The sequence below is a fragment of the Danio rerio genome, chromosome 18 (genome assembly GCF_049306965.1).
Source record: "Danio rerio strain Tuebingen ecotype United States chromosome 18, GRCz12tu, whole genome shotgun sequence".
NCBI lineage: Eukaryota > Metazoa > Chordata > Actinopteri > Cypriniformes > Danionidae > Danio > Danio rerio.
The window spans coordinates 4,510,714-4,520,000 of NC_133193.1; the positions used below are offsets into that span (position 1 = coordinate 4,510,714).

The 9,287-nt window shown below is 36.2% G+C and overlaps 1 protein-coding gene and 1 long non-coding RNA gene across 8 annotated transcripts in view; one reads left to right on the plus strand and one right to left on the minus strand.

The window, feature by feature from the left end:
• The window catches only part of fchsd2 (FCH and double SH3 domains 2), a 186,517-nt gene that overhangs the window by 137,920 nt on the left and 39,310 nt on the right, over positions 1 to 9,287 (minus strand). The gene's annotated exons all lie outside the window — the stretch shown is intronic.
• LOC141378793 (uncharacterized) overlaps positions 1 to 9,287 on the plus strand; it is a 359,890-nt gene that overhangs the window by 55,594 nt on the left and 295,009 nt on the right. The gene's annotated exons all lie outside the window — the stretch shown is intronic.

A 9,287-nucleotide genomic window follows, 5' to 3' on the forward strand; every position in this document is an offset into this window, starting at 1 on the left:
CAATTACGTAAGATACACACTGTTTATGTTACTAGAATATTTCTCTATTCCTCTCCCAGATAAACAGTTGCTTACCTTTATGTATTTCGGCAGAAATTTTTTTATAAACATGACGTAAATCCAGAAGCTCGAATCTTTCCTGTGGTTGTAGCTAGATGGGATGCAGCCGTGATCGGAAAATTAACGAGAAGTGTTAATATTATTTATTAAATTACGCAATAATCGTATTTTATTAGTGTCTAGCCCTACCCCAACCCTAAACCCAAACCTCACAGTATTGTAAATATATTATTTGTTGTACAGTGTGATAAGCATTTTGCTATATTGATGCGAATTTCCTCAGCTGTATCCCATCTAGACTTCACTGCAATGCAGGAGAGGGTGAAGTCTAGATGGGATACAGCCGCGGATCCTCACGTCAATATAGCATAATCCAATAAATTACGATTTTATTAGATTTTGCTATATTGACGTGCGTATCCTCAGCTGTATGCCATCTAGCTAATAAAATATGATTAATGTGTAATTTAATAAATATTATAAATATTTCTCATTAACTTTAGATCACAGCTGTATACCTTCTAGCAACAACGGCAGCACCAATTACCCAGAATTATTCATTTTCAAACTGTCTTACTCATAAATGCTAAGAACTGATCATCAGGCTGTGAGACATGCAGTTTTTTAACATTCTTCACTGTTTTGGTTTTCAAACTAGAGGGCAGAAAACATCCAGACAGTGGACGGTTTGAGCAATGCATCCATCTCCCTTCACTTCTGCTGTCCTTGTGCATTACAGATGAGTCAAGATGACGCAAAACCATCAGGTTACTGTTTTGCTTCGCTTTTCTTCCCTTTGATTCCTCTTCCCATAATCCCATCCCTCCACTGCAGCCTTTGATTTCAATTTAAAAATCACTTAAACTCGTTGCACATGTGTTCAAAGTCGCAGTGGGGTCTGTTGTATCCTATGGGGGCCGGTTTGTGTTTATGAGATTAGTGTGCGAGTATGTGGACTCGGCGACATTGCTTTTACGCAAGACAGGAATTTCCGCACCTCCCCCTGCCCGCTGAAATACTTCCAAATACGCAGGAAAACCAAACTGCAGGACCCCTCTGTGTCCCGAACCCGCCGTCCTATCAAAACAGGCCCAGATGCTTACATAGAGCCATGGTTTATGGGGGAAGAGGTTTCGTGTGGTATGTCACACATGCTTGCTCATCACTTTTCACCTTCCGAGGGTCCACAGGCCAGGTTTCCTCCATATACACTCTCAGAAATAAAGGTATAAAAACTGTCACTTGGAAAGTAACTCAGAGGAATATATTAGTAGCTAATGGGTGCAGGGGTGGATTTATCGATTTGGGCACCCAAGCAATTTCAGCACCCTTTGTATTTTTATGCATTTATTTTTACTTTTATTTTTAGCTTAATGTATTTTATCACTCCTCATTTGCATCTTAATGTAATCTACACATTTTAACTGATTTGTTTTCTTAAAATTAATTCACAACTAAAAATAATCATTTTGTTTTTAAAACTAAATCTTGAGCTGATTTGGCTGCTGGACTGATCCATGATTCAGAGTAGGGGAGACACATTTGCATGTATAAAAAATTACATTGCAAATGTATTTTTTAGACCCTCACCATATGACAGAATCAAAATCAAATCACATTTATTATCACTACACTGGTCTACTACACGCTGTCGCCTCTGGCATGCATGGTTCAGGATCGGTAGAGCTACGCATCGATGAATTTGCTCTTCAGTGTTTGGACTCTCAGTAATGACTTTAAACCACACTGAACTGAGCTAAACTGAACTGAACTTAAACACTAAAAACTGAACCACACTGTTCCAGTTACTACGACCATTTATGTGAAGCTGCTTTGACACAATCTACATTGTAAAAGCGCTATACAAATAAAGCTGAATTGAATTGAATTGAATGTATCATCAGGAGTCGAGGGTATTGATTTTATTTCACCTGAGTGTGTTTGTTTTACTTTCAAAGTTCTGAAAGCTGTTAACTTGGATTAAATGAAACACCGAAGACCACATTCCAGCTAAAAATCTTTATTCATGAAGAAAACAGCAATCACCGATGACTTCAGGATGAGTAAATTTAACATGCGTTAACATTTTTGCGTGAACTATCCATCTAATGACTCCTATTAGTGTGCATCAATGCCAGTCCTGCTCTTGTGTTTTCAGATAAACATTATGCATTCACACAAGATGAATTAGGGCATGTCTTAATCAGCTCCCTAGTTCAAGTGCACTTGCTAGGGTAGTCAAACATTTCTATCGCTGTTCCAGTGTTAAAAAAAAAAAGTCACAGACACACTCCCTCCCAAGAAATTCATGGGAAAAAACAGCGGAAATGTCTTAATGGCCTAAGCCTCTTAAGCCGTCAGAGCAAAAGAGAGAGAAAGTGTAAAGTCATGAAGCCTTGTTTTACGTCTTTAAAAATAGATTCTGTTTGCAATTATCGCTCATCCCTAAAGTGCATGCAAACTTCAGTAATGAGAAGAGTTGTTAGAAGACGATTAAAGTCATTTACGCACTTTCTAAAATGCGCTGGTATGTTTATTAAACATTTAAAAGCCATTATGCATGTGCATCATCTGCCACCTGCATATTTCTATAATCACACTACATGCTCAGTAGCATTTAATACAGTGATGATACTGATTAATGGTGGTGTTTAAATGCACTTCAAAGCACAGGGAGCAGAATGAGAGGAGTGTGTGCTCAAGAAAAGCCACGAGAAATAAAAATCCTCCTCCTCTATGGGATAAAGTTAGTGTGATATTATATACTCCTGTTATAAAGTCACCATCACATTTCTCCTGGGGTGAACCTGCCTTCGTGACCTAAAAATTCAATGCACGTTCTGCCAGATTGGTACTGGGATGCTCACAGTATAATGCAACTTATTTTTACCGCCAAAATACAATGACATTTTTACAGTGAGCATTTAAGTCTAATGCTGTCACCATACTGGAATTTCTAACTACGATACAATAGGGGAGCAGGGCCGTGACATATTTGAAGAGCAGGGGTGATGCATTGGAGAAGGCTTTGTGACATATTTGAGGACGGGAGGGGAGAGACACGAAATTTCTTGGAAATTATCATTCGTTTGCGGGATCTGTCCAAAAAAAGTATGAAACATGGCAACCTATGATCACATGTTTTAAAAAAAAGAAGACTATCTCCTTTAACTGAGAAATCTGTGCAAACAGGTTTAATTGTGACCACCAATATGGTTTGGTTTTATGTAGAAGACCACTTTATGTAACAGATTATTGATTTATATTATCATGTACTGTAGGTAAATATTTATTTCAATTATTTTCACATATAATATAGTATAATTGTAAATGTATACAATACTGTAAAGTAAATTTTTTATTTAATTTATTTATTTTTTATAATTTTATTCTTTTTATTTATTTATTATTATTATTAATATTTTCCATTTTGCTTAATTTTTATCTATTCCGGCTGTAATTGTATTTTAAGTTCAATTGTTTGCTAATTCATTTTGGCGGCAAGGTTCAAAAAAAAAAAGGGGGGGGGATTACAACCTTGATTGTACAAAATGTTTTGTTTAAGCTTGAGAAAATGATCACAAAAAATGTTTTAAAAAAACATTGTATTTTCAACAATGCAACTTTCTCACATTGTTGTTATTCATATTTCTGTCTGCATTAGAATAACTGAGTGTAATAATGCGCTCACATAAATGATGAAAAGTTATACTGTAAAAAACACTGGGCTCCACACAATGGATTTGTGTTGGGACAACATGAAAGAACTAAGTCAACTTATTAATAATAATAATAATAATTCTTTACATTTATATAGCGCTTTTCTGGGCACTCAAAGCTCTTTACACAATGGGAGGAATCTCCTCATCCACCACCAGTGTGCAGCATCCACCTGGATGACGCGACCGCAGCCATTTTGCGCAAGATCACACACCACACACCAGCTGATAGGTGGAGAGGAGACAGAGTGATGAAGCCAATTGGAATTGGGAAGTGTCCCTGTCACTATACTGGGGCATTAGGACCCACACAGATTGCAGGTTGGGCGCCCCCTGCTGGCCTCACTAACACCACTTCCGGCAGCAACCTAGTTTTCCCATGTGGTCTCCCATCCAGGTACTGACCGGGCGCAGCCCTGCTTAGCTTCAGTGGGCGAATTATTAGTTTTTAGAAAATTAAGTGGATTAAACAAAAAACAATTGAGTTGTCAAAAAAAAATAAGAATTGTGTTGTTTCAAGCTCATTTCAAATAAGTAAATTGAACAAGCAGCAAACATCATTTGAGTGCATTGCTAAAAACAATGTAAGTAAATAAATAATAGAGTATAAAATGAAACAACAGACTTTATTTTGTCGGCATCGTCATATTGCACAGGCCTAACAGTAAATGTGTTTATTAGAGGAACAAGTGATGCATATAGCCGGTCGATATCTACAGAGAAGGCATCTATAAATGGAAATACACATCAGATCACACGCACAAATGCACAGTGACAGACAGAGACGAAACCACACACATCTGTGAAAAAGACGGTGTTACCACACACCCTTCCTCTTTCTGCCACTAAAACACGTTGTTCAAATTTAAGTCGACAAAATCATCTTGTACTGCTGCATTAAAGTCCTCTTACACACACACACACACACACACACACACACACACACACACACACACACACACACACACACACACACACACACACACGATTGTCTGACTAAACACTAATTTAGAGAGAGTGATTGTTAAATAAATAGCTACAATTTATAGTAAACAAGCTTCATTCCAATCGAGTTCTACCATACTTTATCATTTTTTAATACCATAAAGCAATGCATCTATTTAAGTTTATATTATATATATTATAACAAAAAATACAAATAAGCATTTAAATTTTAAACCTACTCTAGAATGGTTAAATATGCATATATAATAAGAAACTACTTCAAAATTCATATCTTGTTAGGACTTAATTTTTCACATTAATTCTTTGCTTTTTAATAGTGATAAAATAAGAATTACATTTCTAGTTAGTTTAGTAAAGAACTGATGACATATACAAATATATACAAATGTTGTCATTGTCAAATGTTGCTTGTTTGTTTATTAAAAACTTTTAGATTTGTAATTATAACAGTTATGTGGTTGTCCCACCCCTACACACATGCCAATCATCATCAGTTATGCATCACACTCACACACACCACAGCTGGTTGATGGAGGCCGATAAAAAAAGTGTGTTTAATTGCTATTTATATATAAATCATATAATGGCACATTATTCGCAGTAATGGTGGAAATTTGATTACTCGTTACCAAAAAAGAAGTTATTTCATTAGTAACACCATTTATTAATAATACCATTATTCTCATCACTGTTAAGCAGACACTTTTATCTAAAGCGAATTACAAATGAGAATAATAGAAGTATTTCAGGTCATTAGAGAGTAGAGATAGTCTACGTAATTTTAATTTTCCCCCTTTTTTGCACCTTCAGCTATGCATGCGCAGGAGGTTTTACTGCTTACTATGACATGAAGTGTCTGTTTCTACACTTCGCACAGGACATTAAGGTAACATCCGCAACAGCAGAGTGCTAAAAGAAAAAGGCGTAAGGTGTCAAAGGGTTAACAAACTCCTTGTGTGTGTGTGTGTGTGTGTGTGTGTGTGTGTGTGTGGGAAGAGTGATGCATTCAGACAGTGCAGCATGTGAACTCCAGATGCTAAACTCTGCCACGACTAACCTACATAGGAAACACACTAGCAAGGGTCAGAGGCCACTTGGCCTGAGGGTCATGACTGTAAAGAAGATAAACATGGCATACACTGTGTTTTTATTGATGACATAAATATTTTTATTTCATATGGAAGAAAGTCACTTATTAATATTCCTAAAATAAACACTGTATGTGTCAAAAAAACTTTAAGAGTTATTAGTGTATTGGAATGATTTCAGAATGATCACGCGGCACTGAAGGCCGGAATAATAAATTCTGTATTTTATTACAATCATAAATTGCATTTCACAATATTTTCATGTAGAAAACAGCTTTTAATTTGTAATTTTATATTTTAATTTGTAATTTTATTTAAAATTTACTGTATTTCAGCTCAGAGAAATGCAGTTATGCAACTTCCAAGGAAAAAACAGCCAATAGCAGAACAGCAACAGCTGGGGGCGGGGTTTAAGATAGCACGACTGCATCTGATTTGTCAAATTTAGATAAACAACCAATTCATAAATGTAATTAATCATACGTCTGCTATACATATATTGCACTTACTATTATTGCGATAACAATAATTTTGAGATATATTGTGTATGAGATATGGAAAACTAGCAAGCTTAGGTTCGATACACAGCTCATTATTTTTCCAGAACATCCATATAACCAGAATTTAACATGCATTTATTAATATATTAATTATACTTTACTACACCTCTCCATTTATAGTAGGTCAAATGGTATTCAGTTAGCATGTGAACTAGGGATATAATCAAAACTTCATGTTAAGATATTTATTTTTTTACAATATTGAAAAGTAATACAAAAACGCTACAGGAATAATAACAAAAATAACTCTATATACTTCTAACGCACTCATCATCATCATCATCAGATATGTGGTTGTCCTGCCCCTACACACAAACACACACCAACCATCATCATTTATGTGGTTGTCCTGTCCCTACACACAAACACACACCAATCATCATCAGTTATGTGGTTGTCCTGCCCCTACACACAACGTGAATCAATCATCATCATTTAGGTGGTTGTCTTGTCCCTACACACAAACACGCGCCAATCATCATCGGTTATAAGGTTGTCATGCCCCTACACACAAACACACACCAATCATCATCATTTAGGTGGTTGTCATGCCCCTACACACAAACACGCGCCAATCATCATCCGTCATGTGGTTGTCCTGCCCCTACACACAAACACACACCAATCATCATCAGTTATGTGGTTGTCCTGCCCCTACACACAAACGTGCACCAATCATCTTCAGTTATGTGGTTGTCCTGCCCCTACACACACATGCACCAATTATCATCAGTTATGTGGTTGTCCTGCGCCTACACACAACGTGCACCAATCATCTTCAGTTATGTGGTTGTCCCACCCCTACACACAAACATGCACCAATCATCATCAATTATGTGGTTGTCCTGCCCCTACACACAAACACACGCCAATCATCATCATTTATGTGGTTGTCCTGTCCCTATACACAAACACACGCCAATCATCATCATTTAAGTGGTTGTCCTGCTCCTACACACAAACACACACCAATCATCAACAGTTATGTGGTTGTCCTGCCCCTATACACAACACGCACCAATGATCATCATTTATGTGGTTTTTCTGCCCCTATACACAAACACGGACCAATCATCATTAGTTATGTGGTTGTCCAGCCCCTACACACAAACATCATCGGTTATGTGGTGTACAGCTTCATTGTGTGTACATGGTCAGAGTAAACAAATGTTTCAAACAAAGAAAAGTACAAGATATAAGTAAAACCAATGAAGTTAATAGTTATAAAAAGTTCTTATTAGTAAACGTTAGTTAATGCATTAACTAACATCAGTGAAAAACATATTAATTTGCTATAGAAGTTATTACATTAGTTTTAATTAAAAATGCAGGTGATCTGTATTGGTTAATAGCTCCGTTAAATGAAACAACGTTACACTGTTTGGTTTTAATGAGTTATTTAACAGAAATAAATATCAGCTAACATTATTGTTGTTAATGTTAACAAATTAATCTTTATTGTAAAGAATTAACAAACATGTTTTTTTTTGTTTTTTTTTAACAAAACAATCTGAACATTTTTAAAAGACAGAGCTGTGTGAAAACATAATAAATGTGGTATTTTTAAGTACAATATATTGCTTTACAGAGTCTAGTATGAACATGTAACATCTAAATCTTCCAAATGACCACATTCTGAATATATCCATGGATATACAAGGAAACAAAGAGAATGGAGACGGAAGAGGAGACCTCCAGAGGAAAAGGAAGTGGGGAAAGATACCAGTTCAAGTCAATAATTACAGCAAACCTCAGAACAACTAATTACAGAGCAGCATCTCAGCCTGAGGAGCCGTGGACGTCTAATGACGGTTCTTACTCTGAGACCCAACAGGTCTGAATGTCTGTCTAGAGCTGGGGGGAAATAAAAACCCACCCAGCCAGCCATGTCCTCAGAAACCCTGTCAGTCCGGACAGATTCAACAGCAGTTAAATGACACAATCAATACAGCAGTGATTGCAATTACAACTTGAGCGTTACATTCTAATTTGACCATTATATCTTGAAAATGACCTTAACGATTTCTTCTTCTGCAAGCATTGTTATTACTGCTACTTGTTTAAAAATAAAACTATGCATTTATATAACTTAAAGGCACAGTATGTTATTTTAGCCACTAGAGGGCGCATATTGGCAACAAACAAACGAATATTTTGATGATAGCATGACTGAGTGTGGAATCATGAGAGTTGTAGTCTTTATTATCGTACAGGAGTTCTGCAGAAATCAGTTGTGAAGATTTAATCAGTTGTGAAGATTTATTGGTCTGATGTCGGCTGCATTTGCTTTTTGTATACAGAGGTGTAGTGATACGAGAAATAAATTCCAGTTCAATTAAATTACTGTGTGGATTTTTTCTTATTAGCACCAACCAACAACCAACGCAGAAGGACATCCATTACACAAGTACACAAGTCAGCAAATTATACAATACTGTTCTAGTAGTTTTTGTACACTTTAAAGATATAAAAGTCACATATTGTGTCTTTAAGTTACTTTATGAAAAGGCAGTAGGATGTAACATTGATACATTGATATACCTTGTAAACAGTAGCATTCAGACAGTGATTGTGTTTACTGGTATAGGCAGAACGCCTGGTTAGATCAGATACACACAAGGCAGAACTCAGGAATTTGAACGCCTCGAGTCAATCTGTAAAACCAAGAACCTCCTACAAAACTACAAACACACACACACACACACATACCCATCTTCTAGACAGAACAGCAACAAAAGTGCCTGAAAAAAGTATTTAGAGAATTTAAAACTGTCGATAATTGTGTCATTTATTCATCCTTCTCTTGTCATAAGCCCATTTGAGCTTCTTTTTTTGAACACAACAGAAGAAATTTTAAAAAATGTTGTAAGCATTGACTTCTATAGTATTTCTTT